General features: G+C 37.8%; 1 long non-coding RNA gene across 1 annotated transcript in view; it reads right to left on the reverse strand.

The window, feature by feature from the left end:
- The window catches only part of LOC120310492, a 40,171-nt gene extending 24,101 nt beyond the window's left edge, over positions 1-16,070 (reverse strand). The window contains exon 1 of the long non-coding RNA XR_005557369.1: positions 15,950-16,070. This is a non-coding gene — a long non-coding RNA (uncharacterized LOC120310492). The remainder of the gene's footprint in view (positions 1-15,949) is intronic.
- Positions 16,071-21,608: the final 5,538 nt, after the last annotated feature.

A 21,608-nucleotide genomic window follows, 5' to 3' on the forward strand; every position in this document is an offset into this window, starting at 1 on the left:
CATCAGGAATATGATTTAGTTCATACCTGAGTGGCCTAGTGCTTTTCCCTACTTTTTTCAATTTAAGCCTAAATTTTGCAACGAGAAGCTCATGATCTGAGCCACAGTCAGCTCCTGGTCTTGTTTTTACTGACTGTATAGAGCTTCTCCATCTTTGGCAGCAGAACACATAGTCAATCTGATTTTTATGTTGACCGTCTGGTGATGTCCATGTGTAGAGCCGTCTCTTGGGTTGTTGGAAAAGAATGTTTGTTATGACCATCATATTCTCTTGACAAAATTCTATCAGCCTGTGCTCTGCTTCATTTTGTACTCAAAGGCCAAACTTGCCTATTATTCCAGTTATCTTTTAGCTTCCTACCTTAGCATTCCAATCCCCCATGATGATAAGGACATCATTTTTTGGTATTAATTCTATAAGGTGCTGTAGGGCTTCATAGAACCGGTCAATTTCATCCTTTTCAGCACCAGTGGTTGGAGCATAGATTTGGACTATTGTGATATTGAATGGTTTGCCTTGGATTTGAATTGAGATCATTCTGTCATTTTGGGGGATTGTATCCCAGTATTGCTTTTCCTATTCTTTTATTGACTATGAAGGCTACTCCATTTCTTCTGAGGGATTCTTGCCCACAGTAGTATACCTGATGGTCATCTGAGTTAAATTCACCCATTCCTGTCCATTTTAGCTCGCTGATTCCTAAGATGTCGATGTTCAGTCTTGTCATCTCTTTTTTGACTACGTCTAGCTTGCCTTGATTCACGGATCTTACATTCCAAGATTGACGCATAAGTGCCAATACATCTTTCAAGAATCAACAGAGTTCTTATAGTCTTTCCTCTAAGCATTCTTCTCTCTTTGGTTAATGGAGTGATAATGGGGAAGAACCAGAAGCCCCAGTTGTCGATGTGAAGCCCCCATTGTTGGAGAGAAAATGCTTCGGTTTATATACCATTTTTGTTCTTAAACCAGATGTTTGTCCCATAACCTGTACAGTTTATATGCGATTGGGACAGTCAGAATTATACCAAAAGAGAGGGGAATGTCATTTTCATTATGAAAAGTTCATTGAAATTTTTCATTTCAGTTCATCTATGGAAAAGTTCTGTTCCAGTCCTAAATTTAGAAATGATTGTTATGACTTCTTACATCTAGAGCTATTACGGAAAAAGATGGATGGTTGTAGTTCTTCCTGAAACCTATTCTCACTATTTCTATTTCCTGTTTTGTGCTGCTCCAGCCCAAATTTAGATTGATAAGTAAAAGTCTCTAATTCTGCCTTCTAGTGCCATTGTACACATTTTAGCTTGTTAGGCAAGTGAGTGCGAACATGATAATTGTGTCTGAAAGCATGAGGGTTTCTGTGGATTGTAGCTATCTGTGGGCAGCTTAACTTTTGAAAGCAGCTTGTCTACAAGGGGAAAAAAAAACAACCAGTTCAATTTCTGCCAGAATGAAATATGCTTCCATTGCAGCATTTGCATCTTCATCTCTGACCAAAATCATGGTAAATAGTTCAACATAGGAATGTTGTGGCTTAGCTCTCTCAAAAGACAGCAATTTGGAAGTATTTTCTCCATTTGATATTGATGACAACATCAACCACAACAGCAGCAGCAATCGACACCTAGCAAGTTGCTTTAGAGCCAAACCTGGAATTGTGGGACTGAGTTTCCCCAGTTCAGAAATTGTACTCTACAGTATAAATGTAGCTCACTCTCTTCTAAATTAATGCCACAACATACCCCTCTCAGAAATTCTTCTATGTAATAACTTGGGGAAAAATGGCTGAAGGCAGGAGGATCTTTGATGATGCTGTTTTTATCAGCCTTGTGCTTCCTGGTTCTGGGAATGGAAACAGGAAGTGTAATATAGATCAAGCTGTGATCCTAAAGAAGTGATTCTTTAGAATGGCCTTGAAGCATTCGTAAGTTCTTTTTGTCTTCCCTTCTACATTACTGGCTTATTTTTGTCATAGAATGCTCAGAACGGAGTTCCGGCACCTTTTTTGGATGGAACCTTGTAGGGTAGGCAAGGCGGGTTGTATGACGTGTGAGTTCCAGCATCTTTTTTTTTTTTTGCAAAAAAAGCACTGACTGCCAGGATGAGGAAAGATCCGTAGGGAAAGCTGAGACAAACAACCCTAAGGCTTGGTTTTATTAGCCTTTCTCACAACCAGCTGGAAAGTCTTGGTTTTTCATTTTTTTCTTGAGGGATTTCTGGTAAATGTGAGGAAGAAACCCACATTAATTATAAAACAAGTTCTTGCACAATGCTTTTCAGAACAATTGGATTAGAAAAAAAGTGCAGACTTTTAAGTGAATGGAATGTTTAATTTCTGTGTGCAGCAATTTATAAAGGCCAAATTGTTTCAAGTTGTTTCAAAGACACCTAATAACACTAACAAAGAAGTGTGAGAAAATCAGCCTTGTTTTAATTTTGAAATGGCACTGAACTGTCATGTTCTGAACATAATTTGGATTCCAATCCAAATTAATTTTTTGTCTTTGCCAGTCTGTCTTTTTTTTTTTTAAAGTGAACACTAGTAGTCTGATCTCATAAATGTATGGTGGGAAAGAACGTTTAAAAAGTTTTATTTTTAGTTGGCAAGATCATAACATCCCCACAGTTAATCTTGAAAGTTTGTATAAGGTCAAGAATAATGCTATAGCCAAATACATCTGGGATGTTTTGGGAACTTAGTTAAAAAAGTGTCCATGGGAGAATTTCAAAAATTGTCAGAGGAGCAGCACTTACTGATAAGTTTGAACCCCACAATATTTTAATTAGTCTTGATTTAGAAAAAAACACAAACACTGAAATATTACCAGTTTTAAAACATGCTTCTCAGAATGCTTATCTAGAGTAGCAAAAGGTTATTATCCTCTTAACATTTGTCATGCAAATTGGATAACTATTTATTTTGAAGAGCAAAGGCTGCTCACAAGATCTTGTCTTATAAATGGCAGCAATTGCCTCCTTGCAAGAAAAGCCACACTCAGACTGGGTTAAAGTCTGTAAATTCCCTGTCTAAGCAGGCTTCAAGAATCCTTTCTTGTTATACAGACTTCTCTGCTTTAGCTCCCCTTTCTCATTATTCATTTCTTATCAAGCCGCTTAGTGGTTGATGGATATGTTGAAATTAAAGTTTCAGCTGACTTTGCTGTACATTGTGTTGGGTTCTTAAATGAGAGTTAAGTTCCCATGGAATCCCACCAAGCCCCTCCTGTAATCTCCACAGCAGCCTGTAATGTTGACATTTGAAGGCCAAACTGTGGAATTTAACAAAGTATGCTATTCTTTAGTTTCCCCCCCCCCCAAAAAGGCACAAAAAATGCCTCTGGGTTATAACACTACAAATGTCAATCAAATTGCTATTATTAATTGGTAGTCCACATAATAATAATAATAATAATAATAATAATAATAATAATAATAATAATAATGGTAAAGTTGGAAGGGACCTTGGAGGTCATCTAGTCCAACCCCCTGCTCAGGCAGAAAACCCTATACCATTTCGGACAAATGGCTGTCCAGTCTTTTCTTAAAAACTTCCGGTGTTGGAGCTTCTTGTCCTGCCTTCAGGCATTTTGGAAAATAGCTTGATTCCCTCTTCTTTGTGGCAGCCTCTGAGATATTGGAACACTACTATCATGTCCCCCCTCGTCTTTCTCTTCATTAAACTAGATATACCCAATTCCATCAGCCGTTCCTTATATGCTTTAGCCTCCAGTTCTCTAATCATATTTGTTGCTCTTCTCTGTACTCTTTCTAGAGTCTCAACATCTTTTTTACATCGCAGTGACCAAAGATTCACTTGGAATAAATCTTACGAATTTCCAATCATCTATGCAGTCTACCTGTCAATGTCAATACTGACTTGATGGCTAATCAGTGGAATTATGCTTGTAACATATAGAGTAATAAAGATCTGCAGAAATGTTATTATTCTAAAAATGCTGCCACCTCTGATGGTAACAGATTTCATAGCTTGCGTGAAGTATCAAATAGCAAGGGAAGGAAGTGGTGAACTGTTTCAATGCAATGTTAATATGTTAGTTATAAGATTTTCCCCCCTTTCATTCTGCAGTTTCAGTATTGTTCATTGTTTGCTAACAATCCTAACCACTAAACCAGGGAGATGGTTGGCTTATCAGTTAAGAAAAAAACAGAAACAGAGGAATATAGATAAAATAAATTATAATGGTAAATTGGTTTATCAGAAAGAATTGATTAAGAAATCTTTTTTAGAATACTATCAAAAATTATATAAGGGTACCAATATTCAAATTACAGATATAAATAATTATTTAGGCAAAGTTAACTTTCCTAAATTAACAGAAGATCAGGAAAAAAAGATTAACGGTTTAATTACTAAGGAAGAAATTGTTACAGCTATTAAACAATTGAAATTGGGCAAAGCGCCGGGTACGGATGGGTTGACATCTATTTATTATAAAGCTTTAGTAGAAGAGATGATCAACCGTTGTGTGAACTGTTTAATAATTTATTACAGGGGTTAGAGATCCCTCCATCCTGGCGTAATGCATTTATATCATTGATTCCAAAAGATAGTCAAGATCTTACTTTGCCTAAAAATTATAGGCCTATATCTCTTTTAAATGTGGATTATAAAATTTTTGCAAAAATTTTAGCTAACAGGCTTATGGGGATCTTGCAGCAGTTTATACATAGGGATCAATCGGGTTTTATAACTGGAAGGTATATGAAGAATAACGTTAGACAAATTATTAATTTATTAGAGTATTTAGAAAAGAATAACCAAGTCTCTGCAGGCTTGATATTTTTGGATGCTGAAAAAGCCTTTGATCAAGTGAATTGGCAGTTTATGCTGTGTTTAATCAAGGAGATGAATTTTGGACAAAATATATTACAAGTATTATCCAATATATATCAAAAACAGACTGCTCAAATTATTGTAAATGGGGGTTTGTCAGAGGCTTTTGTAATAGAAAAAGGAACAAGACAGGGATGCCCGTTGTCTCCGTTATTGTTTGTTTTAACACTGGAAATTTTGTTGATTAAAATTCGGGAGTCTCAAGAAATAAAAGGAATAGAAATTAATAAAAAAGAATATAAATTAAGAGCCTTTGCAGATGACTTGGTTGTTACTTTGTCTCAACCTGTTTCTTCGGTGGTGAAATTATTACAATTGATTCAACAATATGGACGTGTTTCTGGCTTTAAAATTAATAATAATAAGACCAAAATATTAGCTAAAAACATGACTAATGGTGATAAACAGGCTCTAGTTAACTTAACAGACTTTGAAATTGTTGATAAGGTAAAATATTTGGGGGTTACATTATCTGCTTCTAATGTAAAATTGTATAAAAATAATTATGAAAAGCTGTGGATGGAGGTACAGAAGGATTTAAAAAACTGGAATAATTTACAGTTATCCCTTATGGGCAGAATTGCAGTTATTAAAATGAATGTCCTGCCAAAGTTTATTTTTTTGTTCCAAATGTTACCTATCTTAAAGAACGAACGTAATTTAGATGAATGGCAAAAAGGTATTAATAAATTTGTTTGGGCAGGGAAAAAACCAAGGGTGAAACTTAAAATAATGCAAGATTTTCGTGAGAGAGGTGGACTCAAGGTACCAAATATGAAATTGTATTATGATGCTGTAGTATTGACATTGATTAGCGATTGGGTGAATTTAACAAATACAGAAATACTTCATTTGGAAGGCTGGGACCTATTTTTTGGATGGCATGCCTATTTAATATTTAATAAAAAAGTGGATTGGGTTTTTAAGTCTCATATTATAAGAAACTCTTTGCTAAGAGTGTGGAGAAAGTATTATAAAAGTGACTTCAAAATACCATTATGGGCTATACCTCGGCATGCCATAGAAGGTATAAGGAAAGGGGTAAATATGGACAAGGTCTCTTACGTACAGTTATTAAGATGGGATGGCCAAGACTGGCAGTTAAAATCTTTGGAAGAATTAACACATGAAAACTTAACTTATTCATGGTTCCAATATAGACAAATAGTGGATAGATGGAAGATGGATTGTAAAATGGGCTGGCTTAGTGAAGATGGAATTTTTTTAAAACAAGTAAGAGATCAAAGGCCAACCCATATTAAGAGAGTTTATGGGGTTTTAGTGGAATTAGATTCAGAACTTGAACTAGTTAAAGATTGTATGATTAAATGGGCACAGAATATTGGTGAAACGATTTCAATGGATACTTGGGAACTTATTTGGATAAGAAATGTTAAATTCACACAAGCGCAAAATTTAAGAGAGAATTTTTATAAGATGTTTTATAGATGGCACCTTGACCCAAAGAAAATGTCCATTATGTACCCTAATCTACAGCCGAAATGCTGGAGATGTGGATATTTGGATGCTACCTATTACCATATTTGGTGGACGTGTAAGCATATAAAAGCTTTTTGGATTAAGATATGGTGGAATATTCAAAGAATTTTTAAAAGAAGGGTAAAATTTACTCCGCAATTATTTTTACTAGGTATTGTTATTGACTGTGATGCTAAGGAGGTTATATTGATGTTAAATTTGATTACAGCCGCTAGGTTGTTAATAGGACAATATTGGAAGAAGGAATCTTTGCCTACTTTACAAGAATGGTTTCATAAAGTTTCGTATTTGGCAGAAATGGCAAAGATTTCGGCTTTCTTAAAGGAGCAATCTCAAGAAAAATTTTTTGCGGTATGGGAAAAATGGATAAATTTTATACAACATAATTTGGATATGGAAAAATATTATTTAGCCTTTTTATAATTTGTAATGATTGTTTTTTCTTTCTTTCTTTCTTCTTTTTCTTTTTTATATATATACATTTTTAATGTATTATTATTCATATATTTTTTTTTTTTTATATATATATATGCTTTATTTTTCGTCTACTTTCTTCTTTCTTCTTTCTCTCTCTCTCTTCTCTTTTTATTTTTTATTTTTTTTCTTTTTTAGTATATATTATTCATTTTAAAGTTTATGTTATGTATATTATTTCTATATATATTATTACTGTGATTTTTATTATTATTATTAATTATTTTATAAATTGCAAATGTTATTTTTAAAATATTTGTTAAATAATCCTATATTCAGTTCTGGGAAGTCGGGGGGGGGTGGGGTGGTTGGGGAGGGGGGGGTGGATTTTTATTTGTAAAACTTTTGAAAAATTTCAATAAAAAAAAAAAAAAAAAAAAAAAAAAAAAAAAACAATCCTAACCACAAAAAGAAATTGACATTTTCATTCAAACAAAGCCTAACCCCCAGTACAACACAAAAGTTATGACAAATTAAATATTTCCCCAGGGCAATCCATGCTTTAATTTTTGCTCAATCTTTTTTTTTTTTAAATAGTATGCGTTTTCTCTTCCAGTGGCTGGGGTGGTGGTGGTGGTGATTTCTTCCTTTCATGTGTTCCTTGCTGTAATTCTAAATATCATTCCAAAAACCATGTGTGTGTGTGTGTGTGTGTTTGTGCGCATGCGCGCCTGATGTCAAGGACATGAAGTTATCAAAGATTGAAGTACTCTGTATCCTAAAGAATAAATGAGACAAATAGGAAGATAAATGGGTTGTATGAAAAGAAAAGCTAGTAAAAAAAGAAGAGTCAAATTCTCACAGGAGTGTCCATCACCACTAGGGCTGGAGGAGAGGGAGGAGGCATGATTTAGTCTGTAGAAACTCTAACTCACTGACAAGATGCTTCATCTGGACCAAAGGCAGTGTGAGGTTCCCTTTCTGGCACATTTGAGTTCCTACTTGGTGGCAGGACATGCATTGAAGAGGGCTTCACTGCTCTACTGCAGGGGTCCCCGACGCCTGGGCCGCAGCATGCCAGCAACTGGGCCATACAAACAAGCAAAGCCCATCTGTAGGATGCAGGCACCATACAAAACCACGCACCCTCCGCTCTGTGGAAGGAATGCTCAAATAGGCAGAAACTCACTATAAGAAATTTTTATTGTTTACCAGCAATGTTGTTTGGATTCACCTCATTGTGGACTTCAGTGATGGGCACATCATAGGAAAATAAACTAGGCAACTGCTTGTTCCTATAGATTCTTTTCAGCCTGCAGATCTTGAGGATATAGGGCCACCACTTTTTCCCATGACTCTTGGCTTTGCTGCTGTTTTAACCAACCAGGTAATTGCTGGCGTGTAACTAAGGAAGATAATCAGTGTCTCCCTGAATGTGGGATGTGCTCCTGCACGGTTAATGGAGGCAATTATGACACCTTAATGAAAAACCTGGGACTTGTTCTTTGTAAGGCAGTTACAAATTTCAATTAGTGGGAAAAATGATTTAAAATCACCCAAGTTTATTTACAGTTCACGGCCAAGCACAAGAAAAAAGACCAGTGATATTATAAATATAGTAAAAGAATACCCCTTTATGGATTACTGCCTTGTCGTGGCAAAGGGGCTTGCGTAACTCAATGAAGCTATAAGCTATGCCGTGCAGGGCCACCCAAGACGGACAGGTTATAGCAGAGAGTTCTGACAAAATGTGATCCACTGGAGAAGGAAATGGCAAACCACTCCAGTATCTTTGCCATGAAAACCCCATGGACAGTACTAAAAGGAAAAAAGATATGACGCTGGAAGATGAGCCCCTCAGGTTGGAAGGTGTCCAATATGCTACTGGGGAAGAGCAGAGGGCTAGTACTAGTAGCGCCAGAAAGAATGAAGCGACTGGGCCAAAGCCGAAAGGACGCTCAGCTGTGGATATATCTGGTGGTGAAAGGAAAGTCCGATGCTGTAAAGATCTTTTCTCCATAGGAACCTGGAATGTAAGATCCATGAATCAAGGCAAGCTAGACGTAGTCAAAAAAGAGATGACAAGACTGAACATTGACATCTTAGGAATCAGCGAACTAAAATGGACAGGAATGGGTGAATTTAACTCAGATGACCATCAGGTATACTACTGTGGGCAAGAATCCCTCAGAAGAAATGGAGTAGCCTTCATAGTCAATAAAAGAATAGGAAAAGCAATACTGGGATACAATCCCCAAAATGACAGAATGATCTCAATTCGAATCCAAGGCAAACCATTCAATATCACAGTAGTCCAAATCTATGCCCCAACCACTGGTGCTGAAGAGGATGAAATTGACCGGTTCTATGAAGCCCTACAGCACCTTATAGAATTAACACCAAAAAATGATGTCCTTATCATCATGGGGGATTGGAATGCTAAGGTAGGAAGCCAAAAGATAACCGGAATAACAGGCAAGTTTGGCCTTGGAGTACAAAATGAAGCAGGGCACAGGCTAATAGAATTTTGTCAAGAGAATACGATGGTCATAACAAACACTCTTTTCCAACAACCCAAGAGACGGCTCTACACATGGACATCACCAGACGGTCAACATAGAAATCAGATTGACTATGTGCTCTGCAGCCAAAGATGGAGAAGCTCTATACAGTCAGTAAAAACAAGACCAGGAGCTGACTGTGGCTCAGATCATGAGCTTCTCGTTGCAAAATTTAGGCTTAAATTGAAAAAAGTAGGGAAAAGCACTAGGCCACTCAGGTATGAACTAAATCATATTCCTGATGAATATACAGTAGAGGTGACAAATAGATTTAAGGAACTGGATCTGATAGACAGAGTGCCTGAAGAACTATGGATGGAAGTTCGCAACATTGTACAAGAGGTAGCAACTAAAACCATCCCAAAGAAAAAGAAATGCAAGAAAGCAAAATGGCTGTCTGAGGAAGCTTTGCAAATAGCTGAGGAAAGAAGGGAAGCGAAAGGCAAAGGAGAAAGAGAAAGATACACCCAATTGAATGCAGAATTCCAGAGAGTAGCTAGAAGAGATAAGAATGCCTTCTTAAATGAACAGTGCAAAGAAATAGAAGAAAACAACAGAATAGGGAGGACCAGAGATCTCTTCAAGAAAATTGGAGATATGAAGGGAACGTTTCATGCAAAATGGGCATGATAAAGGACCAAAATGGCAGAGACCTAACAGAGGCAGAAGAGATTAAGAAGAGATGGCAAAACTACACAGAAGAACTATACAAGAATGAGCTTAACATCCCAGATAACCACAATGAGATGGTCACTGACCTCGAACCAGACATCCTAGAATGTGAAGTGAAATGGGCCTTAGAAAATCTGAGCAACAACAAAGCTAGTGGAGGTGACAGTATTCCAGCTGAGCTATTCAAAATCTTAAAAGACGATGCAGTAAAAGTGCTACACTCAATTTGCCAGCAAATTTGGAAAACTCAACAGTGGCCACAGGATTGGAAAAGGTCAGTTTACATTCCAATTCCAAAGAAAGGCAATGCCAAAGAATGTTCAAACTATCGCACCATTGCACTCATTTCACATGCTAGTAAAGTTATGCTTAAAATCCTACAAGCTAGACTCCAGCAGTATGTGGATCGAGAACTACCAGAAGTACAGGCAGGATTTCGAAGAGGCAGAGGAACTAGAGATCAAATTGCCAACATACGCTGGATCATGGAGAAAGCTAGGGAGTTCCAGAAAAACATCTACTTCTGCTTCATTGACTATGCAAAAGCCTTTGATTGTGTGGATCACAACAAATTGTGGCAACTTCTTAAAGAGATGGGAGTACCAGACCATCTCATTTGTCTCTTGAGAAACCTATATGCGGGTCAAGAAGCAACAGTGAGAACCGAACACGGAACCACTGATTGGTTCAAAATTGGAAAAGGAGTCCGGCAAGGCTGTATACTGTCGCCCTGCCTATTTAACTTATATGCAGAGCACATCATGAGAAAGGCAGGGCTAGATGAATCAAAAGTTGGAATTAAGATTGCCGGGAGAAATATCAACAACCTAAGATATGCAGATGATACCACTCTAATGGCAGAAAGTGAAGAGGAACTAAAGAGCCTCTTGATGCGGGTGAAGAAGGAGAGTGCAAAAGTTGGCTTGAAACTCAACATTAAGAAAACCAAAATCATGGCATCCGGCCCTCTCAATTCCTGGCAAATAGATGGGGAAGAAATGGAGGTAGTGACAGATTTTATTTTTCTGGGCTCCAAGATCACCTCAGATGGGGACTGCAGCCAAGAAATTAAAAGACGCTTGCTCCTGGGGAGGAAAGCTATGGCAAATCTAGACAGCATACTAAAAAGCAGAGACATCACCCTGCCAACAAAAGTGCGTATAGTCCAGGCCATGGTTTTCCCAGTTGCAATGTATGGCTGTGAAAGTTGGACCATAAGAAAGGCTGAGCGCAAAAGAATTGAGGCCTTTGAACTATGGTGCTGGAGAAGACTCCTGCGAGTCCCTTGGACTGCAAGGCGTTCAAACCGGTCAGTCCTAGAAGAGATCAACCCCGACTGCTCTTTAGAAGGCCAGATCCTGAAGTTGAAACTCAAATACTTTGGCCACCTAATGAGAAGGAAGGATTCACTGGAGAAGAGCCTAATGCTGGGAAAGATTGAGGGCAATAGAAGAAGGGGACGACAGAGAATGAGATGGCTGGATGGAGTCACTGAAGCAGTAGGTGTGAATTTAAATGGACTCCAGAAGATGGTAGAGGACAGGAAGACCTGGAGGAACATTGTCCATGGGGTCGCGATGGGTCGGACACGACTTCGCAACTAACAACAACAAAAAGAATAAAAATCGCAAGGGAAATTGTGGGTAACTAAGAGCTAATGATTAAGAGCATGAGAAGAAACCAGACAATTTCTAGGAGCTATAGCTTTTGATAAAAAAAAAAAGTAACCTTCTTGGAGATTTCTTCAGGGAAATCTCAGGGAATGGCCTTGAAAGATAGAAGAGCCACTATCAAAGAAAGCAAAGGTTAAAACAATACTGCTTGGGTTTGCAAGATTTTGTTTACTGTAGCTTTTACAATAAAAACAGTCCTGATCTCTATGGAATTGTTTCTTTAGTCTACTCTATCTTGTAAAGATTCTGAAGAGTGATCACTCAAAAGAAGAAGAAGAGTCTCTTTGCCCCAATGGCAATTCAAGTTGTTAACAATTGGAAATACTAAATTCTATTGCCGTTTTAGTATACTACAGACAATTTAATAATTAATAGCATGTGAGACAGATTCTACTCCATGCCTGAACAGAAACAAGTACAGCTTTCATATGGGAGTCATATATCTACAGTATTAGTTGTTGGACTAATAGGTAACATCTCAATTTGGGCTGGGGTAACCTCCTATGAAAGATATATAGCATATCTAGGAGTAGCATGTCTAGGGACATAAAGAAAAAATATTTAGAGCCTGACCAGGAGGAGAGGCAATTCACTGTAAAAGAGGTGGAATACATTGGCTCTATCATTTTGGATATCTAAATCTCAAATTCTTTTGTTCACAAGAACCCTCATCTGTAAAGCCTCTTCTTTTTCACTTCCTAAAAAGGGATTTATAAGAAACATTTAAAGGAAGATAAGCAAAATTAGCCTCTAGAGCAGCGGTTCTCAACCTATGGGTCGCGACCCCATTTGGGGTCGAATGACCATTTTACGGGGGTCGCCAAACAACACGATCCGCCATTTTTCCCCCTCAGGGGGCGCCGCTGCGCATGCATGCCGTGCATGGGGCGCCACCGCGCATGCGCACCGCGCATGCACGCCGCGTCCGTGTGACGGGGGTGGCCGTCACACAAAGGTTGAGAACCGCTGCTCTAGAGTATGGACTGGAGTCCAGCAGGCTGTAGCTAACAAAGGCAATTGTCTGTTTTGGCATCTTGTCAATCTTACAGCAGTAACAATCCAATCCTCCTTGAGTTTCTGGAGCTTATAAATCATATCTGAAGGCAGTGAATTTTCTGCCCAGCCTGAACCATGCATGGTAGGAGTCTGTGCTTGCCCAGAGCCATAAATAACTCTTTGTCTCCCTAAAGATTGGTTTATTCTTATGCCAGCTTATCAAAAAGGTAACAAATGTGATACGGTAAGACACCAAGCTAGAAATCAGGAGACTGTGTACACCTTAGGTACAATGCCAGCTGGGTCACTTTGGGCTAGTCATTCTATCAACCCCAGGAAGAAGACAATGGCAAACCATTTCTGAAAATCTTGCCAAGAAAACTGGAAGGATTCGTCCAGGCACTCACCAGGAGACAATACTGACTCAAATGCATAAAATAAATAAATGAATAAAAAAATTGCCACCCAATAAGCTTATTATCTGTAATTAGCAAATGATATGCTGGATTTCTATATTACAAACTCTTGGATTGGATGTCCTCCAAAATATTTTGGTATTGGAACAACCTGGTTTCAGGTCTGAACATTAAACTATGGACCAATGTAGTAACTACATCACTTAGCTAAGAAATACATAACCAATCTAATGATGATCTCTATGTGGTCTTTTTAGAATTGAGGGCAGCATTTGACTCCATACCATAAAAAAGGACCCTGGAAGAAATTAGCTACTACATTTGTAAACCACTGTCTTCCATTATATCATGGCACTACTATTCAAGTTAAGGGGTAAAATCCTGTCAGCCCTTTCAGATAGTCCTGTCAGAAATCAATGAATACTAATGCTCTTTTTATTATAAGGTTACAGTAACAGAAAATTGAAGGTCTGAATGAACCTCTTCCCCTCCCGTCTTTATGTTCCAGAGAACTAGGCAGTATCAGTATTGAACCACTTACTCTGAACTCAGATTTAGTTTATCAGATCATTGTCTAGGGCGCAGCATTTCCTTCTATCTCTCAAGGTTATTCTCAGTCCATTACATATCCTTGGCAACCTATCCAGTGCAGGTATCCCCAACCTTGGCAATTTTAAGGCTTGTGGACTTCAACTCCCAGAATTCCCCAGTCAGCATTAAGCCTCAATTCCATCCTCTCTCATCCATTACTCCGTCTCTGTTTTTCTCTATACAGCTACTGTAATCCAAGTAGACCTTTGAAGATCCCTCAACACTCTATTATTTTTCTGCTCCTGAGAAGGTATTGGTATTCTCTAAGAAACACTTTAAGTCCTCAATAAGATGGATGATTAGCTGCAAACTTACTGAACAAGTTAAATACTTTAAATATCCGAGTGTCCATTTTCAGTCCTCTACCTCTGATCTATTCAATCAAGAAAGTTACTAATAACAGCCCCAAAAGCATTCCTTTCAATTGCTAAATTTGCAAATCAATCTGGAAATAATTACGTCTCAAGCAGCTATTAAATTATTTAAAACTAAAGTTCTGGATCTGTTGCCATGTGGTGCTCAATTGTATAAGGAATCTTCTAATTGAGAAACAATTCAATCAAAGGTTTTAAAACTTTTATTGCAAGTTCCTTATGCAACTTCTAATACTCTAATATAGTTAGAATTAGACTTCCATTTCTCTATGGCTAAATTAAGACATTGTCACTTCACACTTGATTCTACTGGTCCCTGCTTTCTAATATGCAGTGCCCTTGAACACCATCTAATCTTAAAAATAATCTTGAATGAGGAAGAGCAAGCAAAACATTAAATCCAGGTACAAGGTGGTACAATTGGAGATAAACTCTGGGATGGAGATAAAGCTTGTTTTGGATGATGTGGCATTCCTCAAAAGAGCACATCTTTACAGTTTGAGGTTGCTTCTTGATCCCCAGCTATCACAGAACATGTAACAGCTGTAATAAGGAGTACCTTTGCAAAATTTTAGCTAGCATACCAACTGTAGTCCTACAGAGCAATAATGATATCTTAGTTGGAACCCATCATGACTGTTATGGTATGAATTACTGCACATGGGACTACTGTTGAAAAATTTCCAAAATTGCATCTCAGATCAAATGTGACAGGCAAATGGCTGACCAGGACAAAAGACAGGATCATATAATGATGCACTGGTTTCCAGTTGCCTACCAGGCACAATCAAGAACATTGGTGTTGACTTTTAAAGCACAAAACAACTGCTGTGATTATTTACAAGACTGCCTCATCTGTTATGAATGCTCTCCATTGCTTAAATCAACTGGAAGGTCCTTTTGAAGATGCTCTATTGCCAGAACAGTAACTATTCAATATGCAGAGAGGGGTCGTCTATGTGATACCCAGTGTCAGCCATGCAAGATAATGTGAAGAGGAAACACACCCAGATTAACTAATTCTATATTACTGTAAGTTTACATTAACTGAACTTTGCAAATCTCACCTTTTCAGCTCAAGAAACTATGAAGAGTCCCTTCTGAGATGTTTGCAACATCCACATTCCTTCTGCTGGCTAAGCTACTTCTTATCTGACTTGCCCTTGATTGTGTCTAGTTGCCCTGTTTCCCAAGATCATTCTTACATACCATTATATCCACACTATGGAATTTGCTTCTTAAAGAGATCTGTTTCGCTCTCACTCTCTCATCATTTAGGAAGAACACATCCTTTGCTAACCTTTTAATTGAGAATTATTTTAATGATTGATTTTAATTCATTTTTTTATATTTCATACTCTATATATTTTTTAAATTGCTGTAAGCTATCTTGAGAGTTAGAATAAGCTTACAGCTGGAGTATAAATTTAAGCAGTCACTCGATCATCTGAAGAGATCAAGAATTTAAAGAACAAAACTTCAGATTCACTTGTTGTCTTGCAAATCTGATCAATTTGCTCCAGAATATAGTCACACAATTCACACAAACCCCACCCTTTGGTGGGTTTTTTTTTCTATCACAGGTGAGCCATTTTATCAAGGGAGATAACAAAAGCATCAAGAAAATGCTAAAATAGTTACACTTTTTTTGGGTAAGAATTTTCCTGAAAATTGCATTTGCTATGCAACATTTGATATCCCTAATACACTGAATTAATATGTGAGAAATATGCAATAATGAGGCAATTACATAGCTGCATTTTTTTTTTTAAAAAAAAATCAGGAATGTTACATGGATGCCATGCCAGCATTTCTGACCTACCACATTAAACATAGTTCACAGCCTGTAACTTGCTTGAGAGTCCCAAGCAGGCAGCAAAAAAGGAAGCTTACCATACATGGATGATCAGATCTCCAGGTCTGACCCATGAGAAGTCTGGTCTCATTTTCGCTCATGAGAAAGGGAATGAATTTTCAATCATTTCTGTCCAACGTGAGAATTAAAGCTTTTCTAACCATTTCCACTCTGTTAAAAAATCATTGACTGTGCACTGTAATTAGAAACAGAACAGATGATTATATATGCATTCCAATGATACGTCATGAGAATATACATTTTGGGTGGAGGCAACTCTGTAATGTGAAGAATCTATGTAATAAGAAAAAAAACCCAAGGGGAAAAAAAACCCAAATGAAACTTGTACTGTGTATAAAGGCAGCTTAACTTGGAACAGCTTCCATCCTGTGATACCTTTAACATCATCAGACATCAACATCTGCTATTCCAGGTCCTTGGGAAGGACTTGATAGGTGGATAGAAAGGCTGACAATGTTGTTGTTGTTAACAAATTAGGTACTGGAATACAGATAAAAAGTTGGCTTTATTATTAAGAAAAACTACTTGGACCTGACACCAGAAAAAAAGTTTTTTTGCTTTTAAAATACAGGCTGAGACTCACCTGAAACATGATCCTACTATTTTTTTTAAAAAAAATCTGTGGTTCATAGATGTTGCATATCTGGAGATAATTGGATTTTCAAATATATAAATTTAGAAAAGTAACAAAATATCACGATTTGTAAATGGAAGTTGAAAATGTTGGAAGAAAAAGTCAACTATAATGCCAATCGGAATTTTTGAAACTCAAAAATTTTTTGAGTTTCAAAGTTTTCAATTTCACTTGACACTATCAGCTTCGCAAACTTTTCAGTTCCTTGAAACTGGCTCTCCCTACCTCCAATAATTTCTCCTGAAAAGTTCCTCAGAGTTGGATTTGTCTTGCCCAGATATGGTAGCTTTATAACCTGTTGTTTTAATTCCCATATTTTCTTAGTTTAGAGAATTGAAAAATAAGGAAGAGAGCTTATGGAATTCATCATTGCAAAGAATATTCCCACACTTTGGTTCACTATTCCTGCTGATTCTTGCTTGATTGTGGATATAGAATTAATTGTAAACTATGTCATTACTAGGTTTGGGGTAGTCAGTCAGTCTGTCATCCATTCTCTTGACTGACAGTTATTTTTATGATTTGATAATGCTTGATGTAATAGCCAACATTTTGTGGCAAACATAGCTTTATTTTAAAACTTTATTTTCTTATTTCTACTGCTATTGACTTTTTTTTTTTTGCCTTTTAACCATCTTGGAAAAGAATAAGACTTATTTCTGTTTCCCAAACTCAATTCAGGCTTCTTCCAGTTTTAGAAAAGAAACACTACAGAAATCAAGTCAAAGAAACAGGCCAGGAGGCAGCAGTTTCACAAATAGGTCAAAAACCAGCTCAGAAATTACAAATAACCCATACCTGACATTAACAGTTGAACAGATGTGTTCAATTACTGAAGTTGGGACTGTAATTTGTCAGGTGAAACATCTTATTCTGAAGGAAGAAACCAACAGGCAGCAAAAGCGATTAAAGAAATATGTAGCTACAGGATTAATTAAATGAAAATAATGCCATGAGAAAAAGCACCAAAACTGTTTTTCCAGTGGACAGTAACTTGGTGGGTGGTTTAAAGTAACAGACTGGTGCCCTCCAAATGAGCATTGGGCTGGGTTTGATTATATATTTTTTGCTTCTGATTCAATCAGTTTTGTTTCTCGGATAGAAACCAAATGTTTTAGCCATTAGAGCAATCCAATACCAAAGCAGCACATCCTTAGCCATGCATTCATTGAAAGTTTGCAGTTTATTTCCTTTCACTCTGCTTTCCCAAATCATGCCTTCTGCAAAATAAACTGCAGACTTCACTTCTCTTGCACTATAGGAGAGAGAAATCTGAATTGTTATCCTTTTGGTGGGAACATGATAGAACTTCTGTGCTGCCTACCTTCCCCTTCTTCTTCTTTTAAAGAAGCTGAAGCAGCAAAAAAGGCAGGAAGTGAGGGAAGCCAAGCTCCCATCCTTCATCTTATGGAATGGAGAAAATAGAGGAGACCCAGGGCCTTGCTTCTCCTAAGAACTTGGAAAGAGGACTTGGAATGAGCTGAGCTATTTCCCTTTAAACAATTCTAGACAGAGTTCCACTTATTCCAAGCTAGTCCAAAGTTAATTTCATCCTGTCATGCCTTCATTTTAAGTTTCAAAAAGCTTTGAATCAACATTCTTTAATATCTCCATCTGAAAGTCTCTAGTAAGGAGCGTCAACAGCTGAAATCTGTTTAGCCCATTTACTCTCTGCTGTTGTCTCCCAAAAAGTAGAGAAGGGAACTAGGGGATTAGCCATTTTGGATCTAATTTTCACTAACAGAGATGAAATGATAGAAGGTGTTGAAGCCACAGGAACCTTGGAAGGTAGTGATCATGCAATATTGGAATTCAACATTATGGAAGCACAAGCAATAGAACATAGTTAAACTAGAGTCTTGTACTTCAAGAGAGTTAATTTCAATAAACTTAGAGAGGGCTTGGGAAGGATTCCATGGATGACAATCCTCCAGGGGAAAACAACTCAAGAAGCTTGGGAAATTCTGAAAAACGAGATAATAGAAGTCCAGTCTAGCACAATACCAACAAAGAGGAAAAATAACAGCTCTCAAAAGAAACCAGCATGGCTGCATAAAGAACTCTCTGATAAATTGAAAAATAAAAAGGACAAGTATAGAAGGTGGAAAGAGGGGCACATAACTAAATCAGAATATCAACAAATAGCCCGAGACTGCAAAGATGAAGTGAGGAAAACTAAAGCTCAAAATGAACTAAGGTTTGCGACCAAAGTCAAAAATAACAAAAAAAGCTTCTTTCAAACAAGAAAAAAGTGAAGGAAATGATTGGTCCATTATTGGGCGAAAGTGGCAAGAAGGTGACAAGCAACAGGGAGAAAGCAGAACTATTTAACTCATTTTTTGCATCTGTTTTTACACAAAGGGAAAAAAACAGACCAACCTATCAAACATAGTGCCATAAAAAACAGAATAGAAACACAAGTTAAGATAGGCAAGAAAATGATAAGTGAGCACCTGTCCAGCCTAGACGAGTTCAAATCACCAGGACCAGATGGATTACACCCCAAGGTTCTCAAGGAACTGGCAGATGTGATCTCAGAACCACTGAACTATATTTTTCAAAGATCTTGGAGCACTGGGGAACTACCAGAGGACTGGAAAAGAGCTGATGTATTTCCCATCTTCAAAAAAGGGAAAAAAATGGATCCAGGAAATTATAGCCCTATCAGCCTGACTTCAATACCTGGAAAGATTCTTGAAAAGATAATCAAACAATGAAACAGCAAACACCTAGAGGCAAACAAAGTCATTACTAAAAGCCAACATGGATTTGTCAAAAACAGATCATGCCAGATAAACCTTACTGCATTCTTTGACCAAGTGACAAAATTAGTGGATCAGAGGAATGCTGTGGATATAATTTACTTGGACTTCAGTAAGGCATTTGATAAAGTAGATCACAATCTACTACTCGATAAGATAGAAAAATGTGGGTTAGACAGCATCACCACCAGATGGATTCATAGCTGGCTGACCGGCTGTACTCAGCGTGTGGTCCTCAATGGAACTACATCTACATGGAGGGAAGTGTGTAGTGGGGTGCCCCAGGGCTCTGTTCTAGGCCCAGTGCTCTTCAACATCTTCATCAACGATTTGGACAAGGGGAGAGATGGGGAACTCATCAAATTTGCGGATGACACCAAGCTGGCAGGAATAGCCAACACTCCAGACAGGGTTAGGATACAGGAGGATCTGTACAGACTTGAACAATGGGCACTATCTAACAAAATGAAATTCATTGGTGAAAAAAGTAAGATTCTACATTTAGGCAAGAAAAACCAAATGTACAGATATAGTATAGGGGGTACCTTGCTCAATAGTAGTAACTGTGAGGGATCTTGGAGTCCTAGTGGACAGTCACTTAAATATGAGCCAGCAGTGTGCTGCAGCTGCCAAAAAAGCCAACACAGTGCTAGGCTACATTAACAGAGGGATTAGATCACGCGAAGTATTAATACCACTCTACAATGCCTTGGTAAGGCCACACTTGGAATACAGCATCCAGTTTTGGTCACCACGATGTAAAAAAGATGCTGAGACTCTAGAAAGAGTACAGAGAAGAGCAACAAAGATGATTAGGGGACTGGAGGCTAAAACATATGAGGAACGGTTGCTGGAAATGGGTATGTTTAATGAAGAGAAGGACAAGGGGGGACATGATAGCAGTGTTCCAATATCTCAGGGGCTGTCACAAAGAAGAGGGAGTCAAGCTATTGTCCAAAGCGCCTGAGGGCAGGACAAGAAGCAATGGATGGAAACTAATCAAGGAGAGAAACAACCTAGAACTAAGGAGAAACTTCCTGACAGTTAGAACAATTAACCAATGGAACAACCTGTCTCCAGAAGCGGTGAATGCTCCAACATTGGAAGTTTTTAAGAAGAGACTGGATAGCCATCTGTCCAAAATGGTGTAGGGTTTCCTGCCTGAGCAGGGGATTGGACTCAATGACCTCAAAGTTCCCTTCCAACTTTATTATTATTATTATTATTATTATTATTATTATTATTATTATTATTATTATTATTATTATTATTATTATTATTATTATCATTCATCGCACAGTCAGCCAGATGTTCAGCCTGGATTTGGCATTTTGTCTACCTATCGAGTCCTTACCCAGGACCTGGGATAGGCAGATGTGGATGTTTGATGGTATTACAGGTATCGTCGCAGGATGGAAGCAGTTCCTAATAAGGCCGCCTTTTGCAATTGACTAATAGCGAATTTGTCAATGCCAATGGTGTTCAAGTGGTGCTCCAGTTGTTTTGGGATTGCACCCAAGGAGCCTATGACTATTGGTACTACCCTTGCTTGCTTTTGCCACAGTCTTTCTATTTCTATTTGTAGGTCTTTGTATTTTGTTATCTTCTCCAGTTCTTTCTCTTCTATTCTGCTATCTCCAGGCACTGCCACGTCCACTATCCAGACTTTTTTGTCTTTCTTATCGACAATTGTTAAGTCTGGGGTGTTATGTTGCAGGTGCTTGTCTGTTTGAATTCTGAAGTCCCAGAGCAGTTTAATTTTATCATTTTCTATGACTTTCTCTATTTTATGATCCCACCAGTTTTTGCTTACAGGCAAATGATATTTTTTGCAGATCTTCCAATGCACCATTGTTGCTACTTTGTCATGCCGCTGCTTGTAATCAGTTTGTGCAATCTTCTTGCAACAGCTTACCAAGTGGTCCACTGTTTCTTCAGCTTCTTTGCATAGGCGGCACTTACTGTCTGTTGCTGTCTTCTCAATTTTGACTTTGTATGCATTTGTCCTTAAGGCTTGGTCTTGTGCAGCCAGAATTAGTCCCTCGGTCTCTTTCTTCAATTTTCCTGCTCTTAGCCATTGCCAGGTTTTATTATTATCTGCTTTCCCAGCTATTTTTTTCATGTATTGGCCATGTAGTGCTTTGTCTTCCCATGCCTCTATTCTGTTCTTCATTTGGTCTTTCTTGTAGGCCAGTTTGGTCTCTCCAGTAGTCAGTAAGCCTTCCTGATATACTAATTTCAGTGAATCTTCATCATTGTTCTTCAGATATTCTTCCAAAG

Source organism: Crotalus tigris, unplaced genomic scaffold (genome assembly GCF_016545835.1).
Source record: "Crotalus tigris isolate CLP2741 ecotype Arizona unplaced genomic scaffold, ASM1654583v1 scf7180000018216.395306, whole genome shotgun sequence".
NCBI classification, from domain to species: Eukaryota; Metazoa; Chordata; class Lepidosauria; order Squamata; family Viperidae; genus Crotalus; species Crotalus tigris.